Source organism: Trachemys scripta, chromosome 15, assembly GCF_013100865.1.
Source record: "Trachemys scripta elegans isolate TJP31775 chromosome 15, CAS_Tse_1.0, whole genome shotgun sequence".
NCBI classification, from domain to species: domain Eukaryota; kingdom Metazoa; phylum Chordata; order Testudines; family Emydidae; genus Trachemys; species Trachemys scripta.
This window is the reverse complement of record NC_048312.1, coordinates 14,398,064-14,411,751: the sequence shown is the minus strand read 5'-3', so window position 1 is coordinate 14,411,751 and position 13,688 is coordinate 14,398,064. Positions and strand designations below refer to the sequence as shown.

Sequence of the window (13,688 nt, the reverse complement as noted above, 5' to 3'; positions counted from 1 at the left end):
TTGGCCTGCTAAACCCAGGGTTGTGAGTTCAATCCTTGAGGGGGCCATTTAGGGATCTGGGGCAAAATCAGTACTTGGTCCTGCTAGTGAAGGCAGGGGGCTAGACTCAATGACCTTTCAGGGTCCCTTCCAGCTCTATGAGATAAGTTAGGTGCCCCAGTCACAGTGAGGGAGTTTAAGCTGGTGGTTCCTTATTGGCTTATCAAGGAATCAGACCCTCAGGTGGAATTTGTTCCCATACATGTTTCCTTGTCACTTTGATGCTGTGCACCACAGATCTGATCCAGCTCCCATTAAAATCAATGGATAGTCTCGCACTAACTTCAGAGGGCTCCAAATCAAGCCCCATAAGGGCTTTTTTTGTCAAGAAGTTGCAGTGGCAATGGGTGCAAGTGGGAGCTTCTGTAGTCAGCCTAGGAACTGAGGAACCCCAGAGACTGGTACGTAGTATCTCTCTTTCGGTGGGGAGATAGCTCCCATTAGCATGGGAGCATCTCGCCATGTTCAAGGTATTGATCCTCCAACACCCCTGGGAGCTTGTGCAGTGCTAGTATCCTTGTTCTCCAGTTGAGGAACCCAGGCACAGAAAGGTTAAGTGCCTTGCCCAAGCTCACACAGGAAGCCTATAGCAGAGCAAGGACTTGAACCTGGATCTCCAAAGTCTAAAGGTAGAACCCGGCCCACAGGACCAGCCTTCTTTTTCCAATGGGCTACCTACACTATATGGCAGGGCAGTCTGGCTCACAGACCCCTTCTCACCAAGTCCTTAGAATTGAATAGTGCTTAAGCAAAGCACTGTGACCCACCCTGAGATTTGACCAGTCAGAGTTATGGCCTTTTGCCTTATCAATCTGCTTCTATGTCCCCTTTCACCATAGTACATAAGTGTCTGTTTCCCAGTTCTCCTGCCAAATGTACAATTTAGATCTTCTGCTCCTGCAGTTTGACTCATTTTGTGGTGGAGCTTGTCTCCTCGTGTCATTTTACACCCTGGCTGCAGCCTCCTGGCAGTGTGCTTGTGTCACAAACATTACCCCAGTCCTGGATGGGCTTCCTAATCACTGCTGCAGAACGGGTTTTTGTGAGTCACCGGAAAAACTCACAGACCTCCTTGTCTTTGTCTTCCTTCCCCCTGCATCGAATTCCTTCGGGCACATAAGCATCAGCAGGATCTTTCAGTCAAGAAGCATGTGGCACCGATGTCAAGCAGGGCTGTTGGAAGGGGGCTGCCCGCAGAAGAGCTGGCACTCAGCAGTGTTATGCCGGCTGCTGCCCCTCACAATCTCTGCCCTGTCTAACTGGGTTGGCTGGCTTGTGAGCTGGCAGGATGCCCTCCTCACACATGGCCATTACTGCAGGTGGGCGAGGTCGCCAAGACCTCATTGATGATCATTAAGCAAGAGTCTGAGCCAGAAAGGCCCTAATGATCTTCTCTGTCCCGCGCTTAAAGTTGGTCCATGGGCAAGGGGAGGTGGCAGCCACAATTCAGCTCCCAACTAGATGAACTGCTAAAATGAAAAACCTGCCACAGGTAGGTCCAAGGATTGGCCTAGAACTCTGCAAACGCAGTTTCATGCTAATCCAAGAGCACGGGACTTCGGGGGGGGGGAAGGGGGGATGGCAAGACAACAGAAATGGGGTGGGGGTCCAGTCTTTCCAGCTCTCCAGGAGACTCCCTTTCTCCCCCATAATGTCCTTGCCCCTGAACACTGCACTGTCCAGCACTCAGCTGGAAGCTGAGGGTAGGTCTACACTACCCGGTAGTTCGGCGGCAAGCAAATCGAACTTCTGGGTTCGACTTATCGCGTCTTGTCTGGACGAGATAAGTCGAACCTGGAAGTGCTCGCCGTCGACTGCGGTACTCCAGCTCGGCGAGAGGAGTACCGCGAAGTTGACGGGGGAGCCTGCCTGCCGTGTCTGGTCCGAGGTAAGTTTGAACTAAGGTACTTAGAACTTCAGCTACGTTATTCACGTAGCTGAAGTTGTGTACCTTAGTTCGAATTGGGGGGTTAGTGTAGACCTGCTCTGCTGCTGGCCAGGGATCGAGGGGAAGAGTGCGGCTTTTTCTGCTGTTGTGCTCTTAACAAACTGCAGCTCCCATGCACAGAGCTGTTAGACGTCTGCCTGATGTGGAGGGTCTGGTTGGTCCAATAGCTTGGCATGTGATGGTATGGGAGAAGAAGGGAAGGGGTCCCACAGTCAGAGCACACTCCCTTGGATTTAGCCCCAGGAGGTCCCATCTCCAAATGGCTGCAGCCGGCTTCCTGGGCTCTCTTGCCTCTGTCACATAACGTGCTGAAGGCTCTGAAGTTGCACAAGGTCTTAAATGCCCATTTAACACAGCATGAGACTGGGATGAGTAACACAGGTTCAGAGTTCCTTCTGTGGGCCGCCAGCAGTGGCCCATGGCGGCAATGAAAGATGATGAGCGTTCCTGCATTCCACGGGACAAGGGCTCATGGAGCTGCAAACAGGCACAGCGGTCAGTTTGCAAGCTGCTATCCCGCCGCTGCAGACATCTGCTATTGCTGACACTAACAATGCGCCTAGCGGTAACGCTGCCTGCCTCACAATAGACTCCCAGCGAAGTTCAGCTGGGTGGAAAAACTCTAAAGGGAGCCAGCACCTGCTTAAAGAAGTTCATGAACTTGTTTCAGTTTCAATGTCCCTTCATCCCACACAAAGGCCAGAATGATTAGATGTGACAATGGCTGAAGAAAAGAAAAACCTCAGCAAAACAAAACCTTTTCCTTTCCTCCTCCCACTCTATTTTCCAAAGGAGCCAAATGAGGGGTTTTTTTTTTTTTTTTTTTACTCTGAATGCAAAAAACACATGCCCACTAATCATTCCACATGGCCTCTTACTATTCTGTGTGCATCTGATTCCATCTCCTCTTAGGTTAGAATTAGCAATGGGTGCAGGATGGAAAACATTCAACTGTTGGCTACGCCTGCTCCACGGAGATGGCCAAGCCAGGCAGGATCAGTGCCTTGGCTTTGAATCAAACTTGCCCTTTGAACCCTTGGGAAGTACAAGAAAAAGTTTGGTTAACTTCTCCCTCCCACACTCGCCAATTATTTTGCTGCCTGTCTGGGTTCCAGCCAGAAGCAGAAATATTGAAAATATCACAAGGAAAAGGCTGTTTCCAGCACGACCAAGAGCAGAGAGCCCCAAGAAATCCTGTGTGAGAAAAACCTAGTCTTGCAAAAGTGACAGCCCAGTTGGGCAGACTTTAAAAAAAACCCTCATTAAAATCTCAGCATGTGTTGGGTTTGCAGGGATTGTGGGTCTGCAGCATCTAATTAGAGGAAGAACCTGAGGTTCCTATTAGAACTGGTTGGAAAATGGGAAAACATTGGGGGGGGGGGAGGAGCAAAGATTTCTTTCCATTTTTGTGTCATCATTTCCCAGCTCTCTTGGATATGATCTGCATTGCAGGTTGGGTAGCTGGAACTGTGAATAGCAATTGTACCTAGGCTAGTTGCACCTTTTTTTATTTTTGCCAGGCTGAGTAAAATAATCTGGTTTGTAATATGCAGCATTTATGGGGACTCCCTGAACGCTAGAGCCCAGGGAGTCCGGAGCATCTACAGCCTTTGCCTCTGAGTCTGTGCTACACACAGCAAGTTACCAGCCATCTAAAGGGGACAGATCCACAACCCTCAGAGTGATGTCCTGCATGAGATCAGTCACAGGACTCCTCAGTGTGACTAAGCGGGGGAGAATAGGGCCTCTAGCAAGTATGGAAAACCTCTGCCTTTCCAACAGGTCCAGTGCATGTTTACTGTGAAATGATGCCTTACCTCATTCAGTAATATGAAGAAAGAGGGTATGTTTCCAGTAGTGATTGGCACTGGGAATCAAGTACGTCTTTGGCAAGGAACTAGAGCGTCTCTTTGCTGAAGAGCTATGGATGGTGCTCAGAAGAAAAAGTGTCGCAACCCATAACATGTCCAAGCCATGACAACAAAGGGTTTCTTCTTCCATGCCTGTCTTCTCCTGTTTGGCAAGGGCTTGCACACGTCATTCTTGAAACTGAGCTCATTCACGCTGGAATAACCGAAAAAGCATTAATGATGCACCACAGGGATTTAAAACTGTGTGTGAGTGAGAGAAAAAAACCCTAAAAGAAAGGAGTTGAGAGCAGCATACAGACACAGCTGAATGTTACTGATTTTATTTTTTAAACATTATTTTTTCACATAATAAAATTCAGCATGGACAATGTAACCTTTAACAGAAGATTTTCAAAATTGGCTTTCTAAAGTTAGTCTGTCTATATTTTACGTCACAAGGAACAACTGGGTGCTCAGCACTTCTGAGAATCAGGCCGTATTTTTTCAGTGCCTAAATATGGATTTGGGAGCATAACTTTAGGCAACTTTTTTTTTTAAGTCATGGCTAAAGCATTTTGCTTCTGTCTTGTATACTCACCATTTAAAAAAAAATAAAAATTTCATATACAAACTCCATGTAATGTGTAGAAATTTGTTAACCTAAGCCAATATCATCCTAGTTATTAAGGACTGGATCGTGGCCTCGCATAAGTGGGAGATTAAGATACATTGTTCCTCTCACGTCCCTGTATGTCTGTTGCAAGAGATAGTATTCCCTCCATGCAGCAAGTTAGGCTAGGTCTACACTACGGGGGCGGGGTCAACCTAAGATACGCCACTTCAGCTACGTGAATAGCGTAGCTGAAGTGGCATATTTTAGGTTGACTTACCTGGCTGTGAGGACGGCGGCGAGTTGACCGCTGCCGCGCCGCCGTTGACTCCACTTCCGCCTCTTGCCGCGGTGGATTTCCGGAGTCGACAGAAGAGCCATCGGGGATTGATTTTATCTCATCTTCACTAGACGCGATAAGTCGATCCCCAATAAATCGATTGCTACCCGCCGATTTGGCGGGTAGTGAAGATATGCCCTTAGTAGCCTTCGCTCCACCCCACCCCTAAGGCACTAGCAAGTCCAGTCATTGGGGGGTAATTGGCTACTGGTCCATACCAGTAGCAGATGGCAAGTCCGCAGAAGCCAAGTGGAAGTCGGAAAGGACTCGGGTCTCTCTGAAGCACCGCTCCTTTCCTTCAGTATTTCTGGGGCACTGCAGTTCCACGCAACCCCTTATACAGGCATTGCTCGGTTATATAATTCGGTTATATAAGAGCAATGCATTTTTTATCCTTTTTCTCTTGACTGGACCTTTTATTATTCTCTCTACTTTCTGATTGACTGAAACTTACCTATTAACCAAAGTATTCTGTTTCATACCTTTTTAGTGGAATAAGAGTATCCACATGCCCATGCAAAAATCTTGGGCTCTTTTCTTGGGCCCTTCTTCAGTATGGGGCTAGGGGGCTAAGACCTTCATCTGCTGCATATGTTGGGGATCCATAGTGGATAACCCTGACCCAAACCCCATGGCCCCCTCAGCAAAGTGCACTAAGTAGTTCTTCCCTCCACCTTCCTCTCGGAGACCTGTCCCCTGCACAGAGGGGGCAGGTAATAGTGTGGTGAGCATGCTAACTAATCCCCCTTTGGGGTGTGGAATGTGGCCTCTGCAGTGAGGACCATATAAAGCAGTTGCCTCCCCCCCAACTCCATCCCACTCTTCTCCGTGTCTTCCTGGATCACATGAAGCTGAAGCCTGGCACTGTTATCACAGGGTGGGGAGGAGGAGGAGGAGGCTGTATGCTGACACATTTCACCTTTGCAGGGACCCACCTCTCCACCGCACCTCAGAAGGGAACTTTTCTAGAGGAAAGAACTGGCTACTGTGTCTGTTTCCACTGACCTCTTCTGGGTGGAGTGAGAGCTGATAAACAGAGTGTCATTGACCCTATACTGCTAACAAATCACCAAGATCTCCTTTAATTCAGGTGATACTGGCATGCCTCTTTTGAGCAAGAGGATGTGAGTTCCATCAGTCACAGAAGTTCGGAGTGGCCAGGGGTGTGGCACAGAGGCTACTATAAAGTCCTAAGGTAAAAATTTTAAAAGTGCATTTTCAAAAGTGACCTAGTCACTTAGGAGCTTAAGTCTCATTGAACCTAAGTCACTTTTGATAATGGGACTTAAAAGTGCCTAAGAGACTTCTGAAAATGCTGTCCCCATCTGTCTGTCTAATTTATTAACCAGATGGGAAAATAATTAAGGGGGAAATCCTCTCTGTCATTAGCTCAGCCTCTATTTTAAAATCTGGGCCTGTGGATTATTATGGTTTCCACCCTTTCAAGGCTCCCAGTTCCTAATGTCCTTGAGAGAGTTCAGACTTGGCTGAGACAACGTCACCACTTGCCAAGTCATCACAAGGACTCCAGAACATGCCTAAAGACCGGAGCAAGAGAGAGATGAGGGAAAATAGACAAGTAATTCTGAGACACTTCAGTATTCCTGGCGGTACTGCTGCCATCAGCTGTTCTATCGGCTTTCACAGGCCCTGCTATAATTAAGATCTGTCAACACTGATAAAAGGCAGAACATTCAGTCAACTAATTAAGTATCACTTTAATACTCTAATATTTAAATTCAGGTTCCTAAATCAGCGGAATAATAAAATGTTTTATGTATGCTTAAATGGCAGGGGAGCAGCATGTGAATATCTCAATGGTGGATTTAATTATCAATCCGTCTTGCCCTTACTGAGCCGAGCTGACCTCACCGCCGCTGAAGCGGAGCTGGAATTCTCCTGTGTCTCCGTGAATAAACATACAGGCACAAGGCTGGCCCTAGGAGCTGGGAGCCAGGTAAGCAGTGAGACCTGCTGAGCTGCAGGTAGACTTCAGTAACCCTCACAACACATCTGGAGGTTGGGAGGGCTTAGGACAGTGTTTCAAGGAGACTTGTTGTTAAGGGGACAGAGGATGATTTTACTAAGTGGTGGCAGGGCAGAGCTGGAGTAAGAGTTACCAGCTGGCAGTAGGGTCAAGTGGGAGGGGTCTGCTCTCTCACAGATCATCTTTCAAGGTTGCAGCAATCCATGGTTTCACGCAAAGTGCTGGGTATATTCGGGGCTCATGTGGGAGGAGGTGCTAATAAAATGGGCTCCTCAAAAGATCCAGGCCCTGTGTAGCCACACACAGGGCACATGCCTTGGACTGACCAGATCCAGGCACGCTCACATGCATTTACACAGGTTCAGTCTGACTTTAACCCAGATCATTTTGGCTAACATGTTTTTGTTTTTGTTTTTTGTTTGTTTGTTTGTTTTTTAGCAAATTGTTTGCTTATTTCTTAGGCCAGAAAGCTTCCTGAAGCTGGAAAAATTAGACTTAATGCAAACCTTTAACTGCAGTGGAAACCTGTAATCCTTGTCAGTGTTTGCTTGGGCCCGGGGTGGCTATGGATGTGTGTGGAACAGGGACGAATGAATCGATTCAGGGAGTGTCAACAACAGCAGTGGGAGAGACCTTTCAATATTAAAAGCACATGCCGTGGAAGCTGAATATGATCTAGGGAGGTGAAATGTAAAACCAAGCAGGCAAGGTAACACGTTAGACTCCTTTTGTCTTCTGGTTCAAACTCCTGGGTGAGCCACTGACTTATCTGTGGTAGGAGATCCATGAGTTCACTGGGTCATCATCTCTAGGGTGACCAGACAGCAAGTGTGAAAAATCAGGACGGGGGTGGGGGGTAATAGGAGCCTATAGAAGAAAAAGACCTCAAAATTGGGACTGTCCCTATAAAAGTGGGACATCTAGTCACCCTAGTCACCTCCAGAAAATTTCTTCTGGGCCAGCAAGTCTCTGGCATACACACCTAAGTGAGATCTCTCTGTAAGCATGCCAGTGTGCTTACTGGGGTGAGAAGACTACTTCCCCTTTGGACTATCCCACAGGCTATCTATGGAAACTCTTTCCATTGCAGGCCATCTCTGTGACCACCAGGATGTCTTGTCCCCTTAGTGTGCGTATCTTGCCATCTCTCCATTGTGCTTCCTTTGCAGGGCTTTCAAAAGAACAGCACTGGCAGAAAATCTAAAGAGAGCTGTAGGTCAGGCCTGCCCCACAGGCCACAGCTCAGTGAATGGAAATGGGCCACCATGATCTCAACCAGGGTCTTATTCTTTGTGGATGATGCAGCCAGATGAGTTTCATCTCAGAAAATGAGCCAGAATTTGCCTACCAGATGTGGCCAGACATCCCAAATCTGTCTGAAGTCAACATGCTTAGAAAAACCCTTAAGTCCATTCTGAAGTCCCAGCACAGGACCCTTTTCATAGAATATCAGGGTTAGAAGGGACCTCGGAAGGTCATCTAGTCCAACCTCCTGCTCAAAGCAGGACCAATCCCCAGACAGATTTTTGCCCCAGATCCCTAAATGGCTCCCTCAAGGATTGAACTTACAACCCTGGGTTTAGCAGGCCAATGCTCAAACCACTGAGCCTATCCCTTCCCCTTTTGAGTAGATTATTCCCCACCGCCACCTTATCCCCCCATCTCCTGCCAACCTGTTTCAGGCCAGATCATCAGCTGGTGTAAATAAGCACAGCTCCCCTGACTTCAGTGATTTACATCTGCTGAGGATCTGGCCCTCACAGCAAGTGGAACCTGCTTAAAACCAAAGTCCCTCCCCATTTGTGGTCACTGAAAATCCTAAGGCTCTTTCTGCAAGAGGAGCTGTGTCCTGGCAGTATTCGAGTTTGGATTTTTGCTTGCTTAAATTCTCCCTGCAATTTCAGATGGCATCTGTGTTCCCACTTCAGCCTGTTGAGTCTGTGTCGTGTTGCTAGCTAGTTGCCACCCCATATTTCAGTGACAGGTGAAATGATTTATCTCTCTGTGGTTTTTCTATCTCTGGCATAGTAATAGTGCACTTCAGCATCCTTCCAGATGAAAATAGACTTTATGGCAATCATGTTACAAAAGACGACTTATGTGAATTTCAACAAGTGAATCTTTTCACTTATGTTATATAACACATGACCTAGCTATTCTCCAAGCTTTGCCCGATGAATGAGCTGAGGGGTGGGCTGGTGTAGAGATGGGCAAATGCTGCAAGAAGGTTTCCTTAAAATGTATGTGAATTTTGAAACAAATTCACTTTGTGTCCCATTTGCTAATTTTCTGTGTACGTTCTACTGAGTTTCCGGGCAGGAATATTCATTGGAAGAGCAAATACTGTAGAATATCCACCCAAAGTGAATTATGACTGTAGAATTATGGGTGTTCACACTGGAAACCTGATTCTAATAGTTAATCCAATCAGAGAACAGAACTATATCACGTGTCCAATAAAAACAGCTCATATTTTGCATATTGAATAATCACAATGAGTTGGCTCATGACCATCTACAGATAAAGATCCTGATCCTGTTATGAGCTCCGGATGGGTGCTCTTGCAGGAGGCTGTCTTCAGGAGCGGGCCTGAGAGTTATTTTCAGAAATCCCTTGGCAAAAAGTGTTGGAAAAACAATTCCATTTGAGAGAATCTCTATCTGTTCATACACAACTTGCCAACAGAAACAGTGAAATTTGTCAAAGAAATGAATCATGACAGATTATTTGCTCAGCTGTCATGGAAAGATTGTGGATATTGATCTGTTTCTAATTTTGAATGTCTCTTTATGGAAATTGAATGCCATGTGGAGTGTTAGTAGGCTGACCAGATGTCCCAATTTTATAGGGACAGTCCTGATATTTGGGGGTGTCTCTTATATAGGTTCCTATTACCCCCCCCACCCCCTGTCCTGAATTTTCACACTTCCTGTCTGGTCACCCTAAGTGTTAGGCACCTGGGATCAATTGAACATGTGAATGTGTTATTTGATTGCACCTGGCGGCCTCAACCAAGATCATAGCCCCACTGGGTTACACAAATTGCACACAAATAACACTGCTCTACAGCCAAAATGCTTCTGAAATAAACGTAGTCAAACTTTACTAATTCTGGGTCACTGAGAACGAAAATGATGCTTAAAATTGTTGATTGGCTCTAGTTTTCAAGATATGTTATTGGGTCAGTATATACGACCCTTGACTTGGGAATGGCGGAGGATAAGTGAGTTATAAAGGGAAGGGATCTCAATTTAAACCAGAAATGACTAAAATACATCTTTGACTGGATCTATGAATCTATGACTGGGTTTGGACAGTACTTGCTTTTTAGGCAAAACAATGAATGATGCAATCTGAAACTGGTATTGCGTCATACATGATATGAATTGCATCATGTTATTCCTAGAAGTCATGGATGATGCAGTCATAACGAAGCTTACATCACTCTGCTGAACAAACTGCCCTATATCAGCTCTAGAAATCATACAGTATCGTGCTCTCTTATTTGTCAGTGTTTGATTTTGCAAAGGGACACATTTCTGTTTAGCTAAAGTGAGCAGAGATGCCTCGTACTTGTGTGAACAGTGCAGATAACTTCTGCTATGTTTGTGGTGAAGTGACTTTTGCAGTATAACCACTATGGTTAAGAAAGCCTATCACCTTTATTTTGGCTGCAAAATTGGAGATCGGGACAAGAGGTGGGCCCCACACATATGCTGCAACACTTGTGCAACAAGTCTTCGCCAGTGGCTGAACAGGAAAAGGAAATCTATGTCTTCTTCGAGATGATGCATTTGACCATGCACTGCGTGGCAAGGAAAAGACGGCATGGAAAGCCTTCCAGTTAGTGGCAATAAATTTTCTCGGAAACAACAAGGAAGACAACTACAGGTTGTTGGTGGAAAACCTCCTCAAAGCATACAAAAGCCTTGGTTGCAACATGTCACTAAAGATATATTTTTTGCACTCTCATCTAGATTTTTTTCCACCGAACTGCGGAGCAGTGAGCGACGAGCACGGCGAGCGATTTCACCAGGACATTGCAACAATGGAGAAACGCTATCAGGGCAAATGGAGCCCATCAATGCTTGCAGACTATTGCTGGATAGTGACAAGAGATGCTCCATTTAATGAGTACAAGAGACAAGCCAAGAAGCGCCGAGTAGACACTGAATAGGACTAAACTATATACATAATAGTTTTTTGCCTTTTGTTTCATAATAAATTTTATTTATATAACCCTTTTGCTGATTTTTAAAGTGTTACATAAACAAGACAGGTGAAATATTATCATGTAAAGCAACCATAAACACATGAAAAGACCTAGGTTTACAATTTATGATTAAAACTCTACTATCTACACAATATACATAGACATAAAATGTAAAAACTTAAATATCTTAGAAACAGTAGCCAATCAGTTGTTTTAATTGTCATATTTGAATTCAGCACATCAAAATACATAATAAATAGCACATTTTATCTCTGAAGCAGACGACTTCTCAAAAATTGTAGACCAGTGTAATATAGTCATTGCTCCAAAGAGTTCACAGTCTAAATAGACAAGACAAACAAAAGGAAGCTTTATGGATTATCATCTCCATTTTACAGGTGGGGGCAGTGATGGATTAAGGCCTAGAAGATCCTCCAAGGTATTTAGGCTCTTAACTTCCATTGTGTGTTTGTTAAATCAAATCCATCGATCTGAAATCAATGGAAGTTAAGTGCCTAAATACCTTCTGAGGATCTGGGTCTAAGTGGCTTGCCCGAAAGTCACAGAGTCTGTTGCAGAGGTAGGAATAGAACTCAGTCACCAAAATCCTAATCCAGTCTCTTAACCCCAAGGTCATCCTTTCTGTTTGGGTGAACGATTGTGGAGCTGGAATTATTAGCAGTTAATATACTGTGCATGCCCACTAAAGGAACCTCACCTGTGCATGGCTGGGAAGAAAGGGGCATCCTTATGGATGAACCTGGCTGGTTTCAGTATATTGCAAATTTGAAATTATTTATTGGCTCTTTGGAGTCCTACTGGAATCCAGGCAGCTGGAGTCCGGTATTTTAAGGAGACAGCGAGATCCAGTACAAGCTACTGTATAAATCCATGGTACTCCCACACCTTGAATACTGGGTACAGTTCTGGTCGCCGCATCTCAAAAAAAGATAATATTAAAATTGGAAAAGGTGTAGAGAAGGGTAACGAAAATTGTGAGGGATTTGGCACAGTTTCTGTACAAGAAGAGATTAAAAAAGACTGGGACTGTTTAGCATAGAAAAGACTTCTGTTGAGGGAGGATATGATAGAGGCCTATAAAATCGTGACTGGTGTGGAGAAAGTGGAGAAAGAATTGTTATTTACCCCTTCACATAACACAAGAACTAGGGGGTCACGTGATGAAATTAATAGGCAGCAGGTTTAAAACAAACAAAAGGAATTCCTTCTTCACACAACGCACAGTCAACCTGTGAAACTCGTTGCCACGGGGTGTTGTGAAGGCCAAATGTATAACTGGGTTCAAAAAGAATTAGATAAACCTTGATGGTTTAGAATTAGATAAACCTTGACCTAGCCCCCATGAACTATTAGCCAAGATTGTCAAGGACACAATCCCATGCTCAGGGTGTCCCTAAAGCTTCGACTGTCGGAAGCTGGAGATGGCCCATTTGAAATTACCCTGTTCTGTTCATTCCCTCTGAAGCATCTGGCATTGGCCACTGTCAGAAGACAGGATAGTGGGCTAGATGGACCATTGCTCTGACCCAGTATGGCCGTTCTTACGTTCTAATTCACACTGCAATTTTTTACAAAGTGCTTGTTTATGCTCTGAATCTTTCATTTGCCTTTCATCCATGGTGCACTTTCTGGAGTCACTTAATGTGTATTGCCACCAACTACCATATGCTGCGAGTAACAGTGTAGCCATGAAGTGATTTAGAAACAAACTAAACCAAAAGCTTAGGAGGGGAGAAAATGTTTCTGGAAAAGAATGCAATACAGGAGATATAATGCAGAACTAGTTTACGGGACATAGCTGTTATTTTCTCTCTCTTTATCTTGGTGCCTTCATGTTGCTATTTATTTTTACACTGTTTTATGTCTTGTGGGGCTGGCATGGAAGCTTCATAGCAAATTATTCTCTCCATACTCCCGGAGAGTTTCTGTTTTGCTGAGCACATTTAGGGGACGTAATGGGATGACCAGCAAAAAAAAACTCCAAACGGCTGGGTTTATTTAATTTTTTTTAAATAGCAAAATGCACCAATTTCATACCCTGCAGTTCCTTCCTGACAACTCAGCCATACACATCAAATTCCAGTGAGTGACAGCAACCAGAGGCTATTCATAAGGGTGGCGTATCAGCATGTAATAATCATAATTACATGAAATAATAACTATCTAAAGGGCACCGTGGTGAGTGACAAGGCAGAGAATGTACCTTGACACCTGCCAAAGATGTACTAAACACACACAGGAATATTCCCCAGTATTCTGTCACTTTGTCAGCTCACAGAGCCAGCTGAAGTTAATAAAATTACTTCGACAAAGTCAAGCAGGGTTTTTTCCCTTGCTAACAGAGGTACGCTGCTGTAACACAAGTTCACAAAGTCATTTAGGAGTTTGATCCAAATCTGGCAATGACTTTATCCTTCCTCTTTCTGGCTCTAATTAGCATAAGAAGTGCTTCCACATGGAGCTTAATCTGATAATTATTAATGATTATAACAATAATAACTGATAAAATGGAGGCAGCAGTGGCCTTGTGGGGATTGGTTGAAAGACGCTTTGGAAAGGTTTGATGTTTTCTCTCATGCACTCTCTTTAATGTTTAATAGCAGGGGATCAGGGCTGGGATACATGATAGTCAGGGCTTAACATTCAAGGCATGATTTTCATAAGTTACTCGTGATTTTAG

The 13,688-nt window shown here is 44.9% G+C and overlaps 1 protein-coding gene across 4 annotated transcripts in view; it reads left to right on the top strand.

The window, feature by feature from the left end:
• Positions 1 to 13,688, top strand: part of GALNT9 (polypeptide N-acetylgalactosaminyltransferase 9) — a 681,070-nt gene that overhangs the window by 142,953 nt on the left and 524,429 nt on the right. For 2 of the 4 annotated variants that reach the window (XM_034791126.1, XM_034791124.1), the window contains exons 1-2: positions 5,907 to 5,982; positions 6,582 to 6,744. The gene's annotated coding sequence lies outside the window, so the exon portion shown is untranslated. Of the gene's footprint in view, positions 1 to 5,906; positions 5,983 to 6,581; positions 6,745 to 13,688 lie in introns of those variants that run through there. The other 2 variants (XM_034791128.1, XM_034791125.1) reach the window with 2 other exon arrangements.